The sequence below is a fragment of the Neolamprologus brichardi genome, chromosome 3 (assembly GCF_056152115.1).
Source record: "Neolamprologus brichardi isolate AB-2024 chromosome 3, ASM5615211v1, whole genome shotgun sequence".
NCBI lineage: Eukaryota > Metazoa > Chordata > Actinopteri > Cichliformes > Cichlidae > Neolamprologus > Neolamprologus brichardi.
In genome coordinates, this window is record NC_142106.1 from 9,579,277 (window position 1) to 9,595,353 (window position 16,077).

General features: G+C 40.4%; 1 pseudogene; it reads left to right on the forward strand.

Annotated features, from left to right (window-relative positions):
• Window positions 1-512: 512 nt before the first annotated feature.
• Window positions 513-1,901, forward strand: LOC148103412 (nuclear factor 7, ovary-like; annotated as a pseudogene).
• Window positions 1,902-16,077: the final 14,176 nt, after the last annotated feature.

Here is a 16,077-nt window from a genome sequence, read left to right on the forward strand (position 1 = left end):
CAACTCACACTAAAACATGCATTTTGCTGCACTCTTTACACTTATTTCTTTTCTTTCTGCTCTTTTATATATTTTGTAAAACCACAAAAAATATTTTATATCAGCAGCAATTTCTCTCAAACTGCTGCATCACAGCTTTCATGCTCTGACCTGCATGTGAAATGAGAGAAAAGCTCTTTATTAGTAACTTTTACAACTTCTGGCAGGTTAATGTCTGAAATTTGGAGTGAAACACACCCTTAGTTACAGGAAATAACACCACTGATTCTTCTGAGACTCACACTTATCGTTGGACCAAACTAGCAGCTTCCTCTGAGTGAGTCCAGCTACAGGAGAGAAAAGTGGAAAACTCCAACACTGCTGCTTCAAGCTGCTGACGCTCCACACACTGAATGTGAGTTTGAGCAAAAACACGACTCAAAGGAAGTTTCAGTGAAGGTGGTAGAGGAGGGAGGGGAGCCAGGACTGACTGTACTTCCTGTCTGCTGTTTTCAGCTTCACTCACAGACTCAATGGCTTCCAGATCAGAGGAGGATCTCTGCTGTCCGGTCTGTCAGGAGGTCTTCAGAGATCCTGTTCTTCTGTCATGTAGCCACAGCTTCTGTAAAGACTGTCTGAAGAGATGGTGGAGAGAGAGACCAACACACGAGTGTCCAGTTTGTAAGAGAAGATCTTCAATGGAAGAACCACCTTTAAATCTGGCTTTAAGGAACCTGTGTGAGTCGTTCTTACAGGAGAGAGATCAGAGAACTTCAGAGGCTCTCTGCAGTCTGCACTCTGAGAAACTCAAACTCTTCTGTCTGGACCATCAGCAGCCAGTGTGTCACATCTGCCGAGACTCAGAAAAACACACCAATCACAGATTCAGACCCATCGATGAAGCTGCACAACAACACAAGAAGGAACTTCAGGAAACTCTGAAGCCCTTAAAGAAGAAGTTAAAGGTTTGTGAAGAAGTTCAAGTGGAGTTTGATCAAACAGCAGAACACATTAAGGTCTAGGCCCGACACACAGAGAGGCAGATTAAGGAGCAGTTTAAGAAGCTTCAGCAGTTTCTAGCAGAGGAAGAGGAGGCCAGGCTGGCTGCACTGAGGGAGGAAGAGGAGCAGAAGAGTGGGATGATGAAGGAGAAGATGGAGGCTCTGAGCAGAGAGATAGCAGCTCTTTCAGACACAGTCAGAGCCACAGAGGAGGAGCTGAGAGCTGAAGACGTCTCATTCCTGCACAACTACAAGGCTGCAGTGGAAAGAGTCCAGCGCTGCCCCCTGCTGGATGATCCACAGCTGCCCTCAGGAGCTCTGATAGACCAGGCCAAACACCTGGGCAACCTGACCTTCAACATCTGGAACAACATGAAGGACATGGTCTCCTACACTCCTCTCATCCTGGACCCAAACACTGCTCATCCAGAACTCATCCTGTCTGAAGATCTGACCAGTGTGAGAGGAGGAAAGAGGCAGCAGCTTCCTGATAATCCAGAGAGGTTTGATGGATCGATCTTCTCTGTCCTGGGCTCTGAGGGCTTTAACTCAGGGACTCACAGCTGGGATGTTGATGTTGGAGACAGTACAGGGTGGACACTGGGTGTGTTAGCAGAGTCTGTGCAGAGGAAGGGAGTCATACGGTCTGGATTATGGACAATATGGTTCTATGAAGGTAAATACTCAGCATGCTCACCATCAACTAAATCTGCTCTCTCAGTAAAGAAGAAGTTCCAGAGGATCAGAGTGAATCTGGACTGGAACAGAGGAAAGCTGTCGTTCTCTGATCCTGATACTAACACACACATACACACCTTCACACACACTTTCACTCACAGGATGTTTCCATACATTTTAACTGGTGGTAAAGTGAAGGTGTGTCTGTTGAAGGTGTCAGTGTCAGTGCAGCAGATGAGTTGAGGATGATGATATTTCTAATGTTGTTTCCTGTCAGTGAATTGAAGCTGTTAAACTGCAGCTGTCCTCCTGCTGCCTCGTTGTTCCAAAGCTCTTTGTTTCTCTTTTAGTTCTCACTGTTTCTTTCTGTTTCTGCTGTCCACCTTTTCACATGGAAAATCATTTCACTGTTTCTCACTGAATGACTCCCCAAACTAGATTTGAAATTCTATCAAGTTTCTAATCATTACAAGTGATTCATGTTTCTATTTGATGTGTAAATGGAGATGATTTCGTTTGCTGGGATATGGACTGACATGTGTTGAATGGGAGGAGCAGTTTGTTGTTGTCTTCTTGTCTGTTTATGACAACAATAAATCTATTGTTGAAACAATGATTCATGTTTAACTCCATATATGAAATGTTTCTGATCTTTGAATTCTGTTTGATTAAAGACTTTCTTCATGACACAAATGAGATTTCAGTGTATTAATAGAACTAAATAAGCTCAGAGTTGAAAGGCTGGAGTATTATGTACGTGCTTCACTGTCAGGATCTTCAGGGGGATTCAAAGGGAAACATCAAACTGCTGTAATGAGATCAACTAGTTGGGCTGAACACACTTATCTGTAGTTTGTCTCCATCCAGGATCATCAGAATATAATGAACATGTGTGAAGAGCCAAAAAATGCTGCTGCCCTCTCAGCATGATGAGCTCCAGCCTTTGTTAACAGGAAAACAGGAAACATGAGACAACTTTCAGAGACAGTAACCAACTGTGGCCACAAGATGGCAGCAGCTGATCTGAGATCCTTTATTGGACAGAACCACTCTGCTCTGTGACGTCATCAGAGAGACGGCCTTCACTTTGATAGATCTGACGTCACGTCTGCACTGCGATGATGAAAGCTGATAAACACATTGTTATTTATCCATGAAATCACCTCTGTCCTCTCAAGTGTAGCTGTTTACAGAGCTAAAGAAGTCCTTCATCATCAAAACAGACAAACATGTATTTTCTGTATGAAGTGACGTCATCCTCACTCTAACCTCTTACTTACATTCTGTTCAGTTTTCCTGCTGTAAGAAATAAACTGTGTGAAAATATAAATGCAGGGAAACATCCATTAATCACAGGTGAGCCGTTTGTTTCTGACTCACATTAAATGAGGCTTCAGGTGTAAATACCTCAGAAGTGTTTGTGAGTTCAGTAGAAGCAGACCCAGTCAACCATCATGGCATCCACAGCACTACACAAGGCAACAGAAAGGCCTTCATCATCTGCTGAACCACCTCTGAACCACGACGCTCTCCCTGCATCTAAAAGCTGTTAGTCAGGATGAGATGCTGCTGTGATCGCTCACAATTTACCTGTGAGATCTTTGTAAATATTGTCTGTGTTTCTGAAGGAAACACCTTTAGTCTGTTTGTATTTGGAGTGCAGATCTGGGCGTCCATCACTTTGGCAAACAACAAAGTTTTTTGCAGCTATTTTTTTTTTTAAATGCAGCCAAAGCGTTTTTTTAAACAAACATTTCAAACTATTTACAGAACAATCAGCTGTTCTGCATCAAATCTGATGCCACACAAATTATTTGTGCCACTCCAGAAAATAATTTCTGTCCACTATGAGATAAAGGAGAACATCAAAAGCCCGATACCTGCAGGCCTGACAACAGGAGATGTATCACTCCTGTAACATTTAGCAGTCACGTCATTGTTCTGACACACACAACAAAATTATTGACTACACTACACACTAACTACACAAGATTTGCGTTAAACGTCGCAAATCTCTCACATCTCAAAACACTGCCGTCACTCCTAAAATTTCCTCTTCTTGACAACTTCACATGGGACCCAACCTAACCTTAACAGTATGTAACAGTCACAATGGTGTGGTGTCTCTTTAAGACAACCCAAGTTGAGGGTTAATGTTGTCATCCGTATGCACTGTACATTTCCCTGTTTTGGTTTCAACTTCTTATCCCGCTGACCATGTATGGAGGCTGGTTAAGATGTATCACTGCTTTCTCAGAAACATCCTGCTTTCTTTGTGCTCAGTCTGTTTCACAACAGAGATGTTAAGATTTAAAAAATAATAAAGATAATAAACACACAGGTCAAAGGTCAGAGTCACAGGAATTAGGAAACAGTTCAGTTTCTTCCGTTTGAAATGTTTCAGTTTCTTTGCTTGATCAGTTCACACTTCTCTCTGTGAACGACTTCAGTGCTTCGTCCATGACTCCTGAAGGTAAAGGGCCCAAAGAGCCAATCAGCAGCTCTGAAATAGGAAATATGACTCATGGAGAAGTTCACAACAGTTTCAGCTGCCAATTGTACTCATCACCATGGAGACTGATGCATCAAATCTAAATAAAGGCTGGATGGAGGCAGAGTGAGTGTTGTAGATGCTGCATTTTGAAGCCTCAGTGTTTAAATTGTGTCCACAGCCACGTACACAGAGTGGGTGGATTTGCTTCTAGAAGGACTTTGTTGCAGCTCTACAGCAGGTATTTGTTGTTGGATGACATCACATTCAGCAGTGCTGTGACTGAGCCATAAATGTCAGGGCTCAGACGAGGCCCACACATGCGTGTTTGTCGGTACACACAGTTAAGATATGGAACATGTGAACATGAGACATATGAAGAGACTGAACAGATAAAACGTCCTTTATATCCATCAGTGACTTGATGGAGCTTCTTGCTGCAGTGTGTTTGGGTTTGGCTGATAACACTGGTCCTGCATGTTTCCTTCATGCTCTGTGGTAAAAGTGCATCAGTCTGCAGCTCTGTGGTCGTCCTTCTTCTTTTTCTCAGAAACTTCCTGATTTCTTTGTTCTCACTGTTTTGCAGAGGTGTTAAGATTAAAAATAAAAACTGTGAAAAGTTGCTGCTATTTATAAATTTATAAAAAGACACCATTTAATGCTTTTAATAAGCTTAAAAGAACAGAATGAAATGTCTCCATCGCTGTAGTGTAATAAAATCACAGCACTGTTGCAGTAATTTTAATGTGTTTATTGCACAGAGACTGATTCAGCTGTGGTCTACTCAGCAGTGAGAACTGAAGACGTCCGTTATGGACAAACAACCATCAGAACAAGGAGGCCCAGGTACAGCTGCTCTTTATCTTTGACTGTGGACAGAGACAAGCTAGCTGCTCCCCCTGTTTACAGCCATCATGCTAAGCTAAGCTAACCAAACCACATTGTGACTCAAGCCCAGAGCTCAGACTTCAAAGACATCAAACGTCTCATCTTTCTGTCAAAACACAAAACAAAAAGATTCCTTGTAAAGTTGACCTTTTCCTTAAACTGTCCATTATAGCGTGGTCTTCCTACTTATCTTAACACAATACTCAGTCACGTTGCCTGCTGCAAACTTAAAAGAAGTCTGACGAATGAAGTGAAATTGTGCTCTAAGCAGAAGTGATTGTGAGCGTGTCTGAGGTCACGGTGTGTGTGAAAAGGTATCCAGCTGGGGCAGACATGATTCTGCAGGTCACCTGCCCAGTGGACAAAAAGAAATAAAATAGTTGTGTGGATGACATATGAATGATAATACGAAGAGTGTTTGGTGTTTCTCAGCCTGAAACAGCTGTAATGCTACTTTCTGTTTTGGAGAAAGGACAGTTAAAAAAAACAGAGAGAGAGATGTGTGTTGTTTTAAGCAGTGATGAGAATAATGAAAATGTGATGAGAGAGCAACACAAAAGTATAAGTACAGGGATGAAGCTCTTTACAGGAAGGGTCAGAGCAGACTCTACCTGCTGAGGCGGCTGAGGTCATTTGGAGTCCAGGGAGCGCTTTTAAAGACCTTCTATGACTCTGTGGTGGCATCTGTCATTTTTACAGTGTTGTATGTTGGAGCAGCAGTTTATCAGCAGCTGAGAGGAAGAGGTTGGATAAACTCATCAGGAAGGCCAGCTCTGTTCTGGGATGCACCCTGGACCCAGTGCAGGTGGTGGAGACAGAAGGACTCTGGCCAAAATAACATCTCTGATGGACAGAGTCTCCCACCCCATGCATGTAGATGTTGCTGAACTGCAGAGCTCCTTCAGTGACAGACTGCTGCATCCTCGATGCATGAAGGAGCGTTTCTGCAGCTCCTTCCTCCCTGCAGCTGTCAGACTGTACAATCAGAACTGCTCCCAACAAACACAGATGTTTACATCAGCGCTGTTTCTTGCACTATTTTATCAACCGATTCACACTATAACCAGGTTTGCCTCTTATCTGTATTTAATTTAATTTAATTTAACAACAGTATGGCACTCAGTTTTTGGTAACCATTGTCCTTCATGTAAATATGTAAGAATTGTGTATGTTTCTGTTCTGTGTCTTGTGTACTGTTTGTTTGTATATGTGTTTTCTTGCTGCTGTTACACCCAAATTTCCCCTTGTGGGACAATTAAAGGATTATTCTATCCTTGTGATATTTAATCCATCATCTCCCTGTCAAACAAAATAGATTTTGAATTGTGTTTCTTTCAGGAAGCCCCACTTCAACTCTTGGAAATCGTCTCTTCTAAATCAGACCATCCAAAGTGGACTATATAGATAATAGAGTCATCCCTCCAAATTGATATAACAACACTCGTGGTAAAGTTGTGGACTGGAAGAATACCTGACCAAGATTATCTTGCAATGTTTTGCAGCCGCCAGTCAAGCCGGTAGATAAATTTGGTCTGTGATTGTCGCAGTTGGCTGTGTGGCTGGCAGGAGGACGGACCCAAATGCAGGACTCTCATATGGGAATTTAACTGAAAAGGCAGCTTTATTGTAGGACCACAACGGGAGAAGGGAGACTCTCTCTTCAAACGCTAGCTCCACAGCTGCCATCTAGCAAAGAAACCGGTCTGGCACAAATTCCTCCCACATTTCCGGTTCACGCGCGTCAAAATACGCAATTTTGTGATGCGATGGATTTTTCTTGGACACGCGTTGAGGTGCGAATGTGCACGCGTCAAATTAGGGGCGTTTGGGGCGTTTTCGTTCGCGTCTATCGCGTTCGGTGTGAACACACTGTAAGAAGCACTAAGAGCATGGGTCTCCAACTGCAGTCTTCAAGGGCCGGTGTCCTGAAACTTTTGAATGCGTCCCTGCTGCAACACACCTGAATAAAATGATTAGGTCATTAGCAAAACTCTATAGAACGTGACTGCATGCTGAGGTGTCAAATCACCCTTTTGATTCATGTTACAGCAGCTCATGAGTGAATGAACTAAATAAAAGTATTTTTAGAAGCACATTTTTCCAAACACTTCCATTGACTTACATTTATTCAAATTTACTTGAGTAGGGTTAGGGGTTCCACCTCTGCATGCAGTCAAGTTCTACCCATATGGAAAAGATATATATAAATCTGATAAAGTTTGTATCTGTCTTGTGTGAAACTTGTATGAAAAGCATACAAGAGTGAAAACAGATATAAGATCTCTTGAAAAATTATATAATGAAACTTGAATGTTGTGGATACTTACTAAAACAATATATGAAAGTAATGAGAAAGTGGCCACTTTCATGAGTAAATCATGTAAGCCTTATATGATTCACTATATGAAGTAGGCCACATCTGATGCAAATCTTTTATAAGTTTTCTTTTCCATATGGGTTTGCATGGCCTCTGCACCTGTCCCTCCTGCACTTTCCTGCTCAGTGTTTCGGATGTTTAGTTACTCCTCGGCCTCCTTAGCAATAAAGACACTTTTAATAAATCTAGCCTATTTGTAGCTCTGTACTGAACACTTGGCTTCACAAAAAACTGTGGCTGTGCAGCCGAAGGTAGCGTTACCTCTGGCAGATTGTCCCTGACAGCCGGGAACATGAGGAGGAAGCGTAGTCCTAAACAGAATCCCTCGGTACACAACCAACCCGTTCATGTGTCTAACAGTTGTTCACCACTCAGCAGCACACCCACCGGGAATCAAAGCAGTGATTCTGATCTGCGACATGTGAAGCTAGAGACACCAGTAACCACAGTCTTCTAGGGGCCGTAGTGTGGTGGGCCAGGAGTACCAAAATCAATTAAGTTAATCCACCATTAAATAATTAATTAAATGTTACATTAATTAATTAAAATTGGAATGAATTAATAAACATTACAATAATTTATTAAATGCCCATTCATTTAATTTAAAATGTCAATAAATTATTCATTCAATTATTTCCAATTTTAATAAATTGACACGTTTACTTAATTATTTAAGTTTATTTATGTATTTATTTAATTCATTATGGCAGTCCTGGCCCTGCGGCTGTCTTCAAGAATTTATTTTATCTGTCAGCCTCACCCATCAGGTGGCCAAGTCAGGGGGCGGGGTTCACACTGATCGAGTCATAACCATTGCTTTTGCCTGGTGGCCGTTGTTTAGTGGGTACTCCCAGTGGAAATGCCCCCCCCCCTCTTTCCTCCTTGTATAAAAAGATGTTAAATGTTAGTTTTAATTCAAAATTAATGCTTAACAAAGTTTAACACAAATGAACACCAGATAAAAAAGAAAACGAATGGTTAAGCCTAACATGCTCAAGTGAGACATTAAACTTTACTAAAACTATGCAGTTATGAAACGTAACTTTAACCTCAGCCAAACCGATTTGCTCAATTGTAAATAAAACAGCGAAGTGAACATGACCCAACAGACAAAACCTGAGTGAATTATGTCCTGTGTTTAATCACTGAGAGCTAAAACTCAGCGGAGGTTTTAAAGCTGTGTGCCGGTGACCGGATATCAGCCGCTGATAAAGTTGGTCCGTGGTTCGAGTACTCTAGTTTTCTCAGTGTCCATCACCTCCTTTTAAATCTCGTTTGTCATCTTTAACACAGGTCAGTCACTCTGAATGAAACACAAGCTCCAGTAGCTCTGCGCTCAGGAAACAAACTACATTTACTTATCTTACTTATCTAGCCAAAAACCAAAAATTGGCCCGTGTATAGCATCCTGCTATGCGATTGCATTTGTCCCTGACCACCAGAATCCCTCGTTAACTTTTATCGAGTGGAAAAAAGTTGACGTTCATCCTCCAGCTTCACTGTGCTAATGTTATGCTAACATAGCTGTGTCGCTAGCAATCACGTAGCACAACATTATATACCAGGTAGTCCAACTTCAGTGACCCTGCAAACGCCACTGCTGTTTAGTTTTCTGTCTTTATTTATGTTGGAAGTGACAGCAGAGCTGTACGTTTGAATTAGTTTCAAAAATCTCTCAGTCAGAACATGGTATGAAATGTTTAGGTGTAAACTGGCGAGCTAACTTCCTGCTAACTTCTAACTCCGTTAAATTTAAGAACTTCTGTTTTTATAGATGTTAAACTTAATTGTTACACCTGGTAAAGCAGCAACGCTGATGATTTTATTAAAGATGAAAGAATTTAGACCGTTTTTAAAAAAAATTAATAATCGTTTTATTTTCAAGTGTGTGTGAAGCTGACACACATGAGCAAAATCTGTTGATTTCATTTGAAAGTTAATATGTCTATAATATTTTTTAGTTCTTCAACATATGTTTAATCAGCATGTGGCTTCTTTGTTAGTCACTGAAAATATAAACAGACTCACACTGGTTCTGAAAATAAATCAATATAAAATGAATATAAGATCAGATCTTCATTTGCAACAATGTGGACACCATCATGTTAGTGATGTTCGATTCGTGAACGAATCGTTCAATACTCAAGAATCACTTTACTGACTTGTGAATCATGATTCACAAGCCCAACTGACTCACTGACTCATCCCTGTTGCTGTTAGCAAACTAATTCGCTTAGTAGAAATATATCTAGCTTATAATTAAAATTGAGGGGGTGAGTAGCTCAAATGTGCTAACAGCACATTTGAGCTACTCACCCCTCCCTCCTGTGCTGAATCATAGAGCGAACGAACAACTCACTCACTCACCCCCTCCCTCCTGTGCTAAATTTTTTGCACTCTCTGGTCAACTGACTCAGTGAATCAAATGACTCAAAAAACCTGATTCACTTTGGTGAGTGACTCATTAAAACTCGATTCAGTAAAAAGAATCAAATTTACCATCACTACATCACGTCATCTTTGGCTCCTCCAGCTGAGACACACCTTCACAGACACACAGCCCCTCCCCTCACTAACAGCTGGATCACTGTCACAGGTGACACACTCACCTGTCTGTGTTTCTGCATGTTTCAACATTCACAATGTGACGACAACTTAATGACTGTGTTCAGTGGCGGTCCTAGCCTGTTTGGCAGGCAAAACATATTAAGGATTGTACATTAACATAAAGCTGTTGTACACACACACATATGAAGAGAGGGAGAGTATACATAGTATGCAAACGGCTACCAAACAGCCATCATAATACGTCATACAATGAGAACAGGACAAATCAACAATTGACAATGACTAATTAATATTAAAATCTGTAACATAATGTTTGGAGTTTAGTCTGTTACTGTTACTATTTTTACCATTTCTTCTTGGAGCAACTGTAACCCACATAATTTCCTTAGGGATTAATAAAGTATTCTGATTGTGCCTCTGCCATTCCCAATATGTGCTGGCTGATGTCGGGGCAGCAAGAGTACGAGCATTTTTTTTTTTTTTGTTGCCGCCCATGTTGCCCGTGGCAGCAACATGGGCGGTTGCCGCCCCGGGTTGTCGCCCGTATCTAAAACCGCTACTGCATCCAGAGGAAATATCTGGCTGTGCATCATGTTTGGTTGTTGAGATTTTTACAGTGACCTCAGTTTTCTGTGAATTCCTTCCTTTTCTTTTGGATGTTCACTTTACTGGTCTCCATAGTGACTCGTCAGCCTCCATCCCTGCATCCTCCTCCTTCTAACCAACCCTCTGTTGTATTTCTCTTTTCCTCCTGCCTGCAGCTCCATCTTCACCACCCTTTGTCCAGGATATCCACTCTCCCTCCTCTGCACACGTCCAAACCATCATAACCTTTCCTCTCTAACTAAAGTCATCCAGGCTTTTACATCTTTAAGATGTGGCTGTAGTTTAGCTAGCTTGATGTTTTTCTATTAGTATGTTGACATGGGTGGACAGTTCCAACCTGCACTGAACTCTGTTGTAATTGTGATGGTTTTATAATTTAATTTTCTTAAATTTCACACATGGCATCACATCTGAGTAGTGTTTACCTGCCTCGTCCATCTTTGTCACAGCTGCAAAATGAAATTACCATGACAACATCTCAGCAGCCAGATAAACACCTGATACAGGGGCTTCATTTAAGAGGTAACAAAGTACAGGTTAGGTGTCAAAGGTTACTTATTAAAAACTAAAATGTGTTTTCGACCCCACTGTTGTGCAGTTTTCTCTCAGTGGGAAAAGTAAAGAATGCAATGATCTGCACATCTCATAAGTTTACTTACAGTTAAACATGTAAAACATATCAAATCTTTAAACTGAGATTCCTTTTGTGTTTCATATAATAATTCAGCTTATTTTGAATTGATGGTACCAACATGTCGGGAGCTCTGGTTCCAACATCCAGGCAGGAAGTGGTCTAAAAAGGGCAAGCAGCATAATAAGTAAATAAACAGGCCTTTTGTGAACCACTAAAACATGTATGAAGGGCCATGTGGGCGTATGTGCTGCCCTCTAGCTGCCCAGACTATTTCAGAGCCGCCACCTTTGGCGTTATTAATTTGCAGTTCTTTTCTACTTTGTAATTCGTGTTCTCTTTATCGGTAAACTGACACAGCACTTGACTCTGTAATTCTTACCTGGATGATAACTGGAACCTGTACGACTTAATAAGAAGAGGTGGACGTCCACTTAGTGTGACACTTTTTACTGTGGAAACAAAAACAAACAAGCAAAGAATAAAGAAATAAAAGTTAATAAACACTGAATCTGAACTCTTCATGTGATGTCAGGCTCTCTGAAAACACTGAACATAAAATGTTAAAAATATAACGATGTTTATTCCTTCTTATTTAAACTTCCAGACTTTTGTGTGACCTGCATGAAACCTCAGTTCACAAAATCACCAACAGGGGGCAACGATGAGCTGACCTCATGGGCCAAAAGGTCACATTGATTATGAAATCGCTCCAATGCAACATTTTTCCATCTGTTCAGATGCAAAATAACTTGTCAGTGTTGTGTAACGATTCTTCATCCCCAGCAGACGAGAGAAACGCTGTAACAAGAAGGTTTTACCGTCTGTGTCAGTTTCACTTCCTCCTTCCTGTGATGGTGTGAGGCCTGCATCAGCACCACACTGCAGCAGCAATGACTGATAACACAAACACTCAGACAAACATCCTCAGCAGCCTGATAACACAATGTGAAACTACCCACAACTGTGAAACAATCAGTTGTTCTTCCTTATTGTTTCATAAAACCACAGAAAGATTATGAAACAACCTCCGTCTGAGGAGTGACACACCGAGACCCGAAACATCAGAGCTGTGAAATGTAGAGAAAGGGAATTCCCGACATTCACTGAAGGGGTTAAATCTGTAGATGGTGCAGGAGGAGAAGCTGGAGATGACTGATATGTAGCCGACACAGCGATGAAACAGACCTCCTGTGATACTGTGGAGAAAGACTACGAGCAGCAGCTGTGAGGAGCGTCACCTGCAGGTGTAGATGAGCTGATCTCAGTGCTGACACACTGTATGTTACTGTGTGGGAACGATTGTAGTCAGTTCTCTGTGTGTGCTGACCTCTTCATGGTCTGATAGAGGCCAGGGTACGTAACTGGTTCCTGACCAGCTTCAGCTGTGTCCACCAACAAAATATGTTAGTACAATATTTGAGCGTTGATGGCCCAGGGCTCCTCTGCAGACTCAGACACACATTTTCTACACTTATAAAACACGTCAAACAGATAGAATAAAAAGCAAACAGCACTCAAAGGTCAAATATATTTAAACCAAGAGTTTAATACACAAAATCTGATGACCGTGACAACAAAATATGAAAGATTTTGTTGTCATTGTACCAATGTCAATATCTTGGGGTCATTCTAGACCCAACCTTATCCTTCAAGAGTCACATAAATAAAGTGTCCCAGGTACTTAAATTTAATAATCGAAATTTTAATCATATACGTTATGCTGCCCTCGCGACACGTGACCATGTGAAGCTAGACAGCTAGCGAACAAAATAGACGAGATCTTCCACACAAGGCTTGCTTTTCTTGCTTTTAATGAAGATCCTTTAAAGCCTTATCCTCTCTCAAGGCTTCTCCTTGCTATTTCTTATTTGTAACTGAAACATACAGAAAGTGAAAATAAACTGCTAGCTAATACACATCTTAATGACAAACTTAAAGATTAGCCTAGCTTAACACGTGCGTTACATTAGCATCACAGTTCACTCCAGGTAAACACATATAAAAGTTGTTTCTGAACACATTAATACTCACAAAGACGAACGTTTCCCAAGGTACAAGCGCGTAGGGCACTTTTAGCGTGTACATGAACTCGTTCACTCTTTTAATACTGCCGAAGCACTTTTACAGCATCAACGGAGAAAATACGTCAAAGATAGGTTAATGACCAGAGCGCTCCCTCGCTCCCATTCCCGCACATACAATACAAAGATCGCTTGTGATTACGATGTCTCACTCTGAGCTAATTTCGAACCCACACATTTTAACTGTTTTTAGCATGAATTACTTATAATATTTCTTAACTCTGAATTTATTTATCACTTTGCTTATGTAACTTAATCAGACTATGCACTAACTACTGACTTCTGACCAAAAGGCATAACATACGTAATAATTTAAATATGAATGTTGCAAAAACTCATTTTTACTCAATGATCATCTCTCATATCGACTATTGTTTGACGTCCGGGTCACTTGCTTGTCCAACAACACTTAAAACTATTGAAAACATTTATAAAAGAAATTTAAAACTACTTGACAAAAAAACCCCGACTTCCCACCACCACTGTCATGTGTTAAAAAACATAAATTACTGAACTTCAATAACTTAGTGAAACTTAAAAGAGTGTGTTTAATATATAAAGTCTTACACTCCCTTGCTCCACCACCACTAAACCGATTTGTTTAAGGCACAGGTTAAAAACTGGTTATGGACAAATCAAGTGTGTGATCATGTATCAGTTGTATAGTTTTAATGTTTTATTTGGGAATAGAATAGTGTGTATGTGTGAGTTTGGTGATGGAGTTTTTATTATGAATGAATTATGAATTATTATGTCTGTTTTTTATGTTTTATGGACAAAAGATGGAAATTAGCCCTTGGCTATAATCTGGTATGTTTATATTCAAGTAATTCTTTTTACATTTATGTTCATTAACATGCACTGTCCTAAATAAATTAAAATAAAATAACAATGTCCAACATCTCCCTCTAGTGGTCATATATAAACCATGTGTGAGGATGGTGTTCATTATATTCCAGCTACCACAGGTTAACAGGCTGGATAAACTCTGCACGTCTCCTATCAGTCTTGTGTCTAACACAGACACACAAACATTCACATCTACGACCAACTTAGACTCACAGGTTAATGTAACTGCCTGACTGTGGACTGTGGGAGAAGCAGAGTGCCCAGAAACAACCATGCAGACCCCACACAGAAAGATGGAGGCTGGATTCAAACCCAGCACCTTCTTCCAGTCAGACAACAGCATCACCATGCTGCCCCAGGGGGACGTCCACTAAATGGTTATACTGGTTATAGTTTGTTTCATTAACTAAGCTGCAACACTGACAGCAGACTGAAGTAGAGTCGACGTTTTAAATGATATTTTTGTGAATGAAGTCATAAATGTCAGGATGTGCTTTATCGATTATCACAGAGAAACTCAAATATCATGTAATCATCTCAGTTAACCTCAAATTATGTCAAAACAACGTTGCTGGTTTCTTAACTTCTGAAAGCACAAAAGGTTTTATGTGTTTCTGTGTGTTACACTTAAAAAAACAACTTAATTTTAAATGTTTTGCAACAAAAGAGGAACTGCAGAGTGTCTAAGTTCATATTCTGGAATAAATTTATCACATGAATCATTAAGAGGTTAGAAATCCACCAATAACTCTGTACAAATAGAGGAAGAAACAGACTCAGAGGAAGAGGGCGGGCTTTACTTGGTGTCAGAGACAGAAATGAAAAAAAGCTCAAATGAGTGAGAAGGACGATGAAGGAAACATCTGTGCTGTGTCTGCTCTGTAAGTAGAATCTCTGTGTTTGTTTGAATTCTTGTACTTTGACTGTCTGCTCTCCTGATAACTGATGATGGAGGAGAAGACATGAAAAACAAATCAGGCTGAATTCAAGTTCAAAACACCACGAGGACCAACTGCAGGTCTGAAGTTTCACAGAGTTACTGATGAATTTATGAGTGAAAAGATGAAATAAAATGTTGGTGTTTGTGTGAACAGAGCAGAGGACAGACCTTAGTTTAGTGCTAGTCTTTTGTATTTACTAATACATACAGTTACGTATTATTATAACATAACTGTATGTGATTCCTTGTGTAACAGTAACTACATTAGAGCATAAAATATGAAATGATGTGATCAGTTTTATTTTAGATATTTTATATTAGTTTTATTTCATTATTATCAAATATTACAAAGTTGTTCTTTATGTTCACCTCAAATCAACCTGAGTGTCATTTCTCTTTAGTTCTGATCTCACTGCTGAGCTGCACAACAAACCAAGGTCAGTAACCTTCTTCTGTCACAGTTTAAACCTGAGAAACTCTGACAGGTTTTACACATTTGGATTAAAACTTTCAGTAAAGATCTCAGAGACGTGATCATCAGTTTCTCATTTTAACCCTCACAGCTCGTCTGACTGTGAGTCCCAGCAGCTCTCAGATCTTTGAAGGAGACTTTGTGTCTCTGAGTTGTGAGGAGGACGACAGCTCTGCTGGATGGACTCTGAGGAGAAACACAAGCAAACAACAGAGGACTCAGTGTGGAGATGGGTGCAGTGCTAATTTATTAGCACTGCACCCATTAATAACAATCACAACTTCACAACTTAACACAACTGAAACCTGAATTCAGTGTTGCATAGTTTACTAACAGTGTGTGCTAACACTGAAGTTAGCAGTTTGTTTCCTAAGAGCTGCTGGGACAAACCACAGTGACCGGCTACAGAGTTTAGTTAAGGTGGTTCTAATATGTGACCTGTTGAATTATTTACAGGGATTTATTTTTCATTTAAAGCATCATTTGTGAAGTTTTTATGAAGTTTAGTTCTTT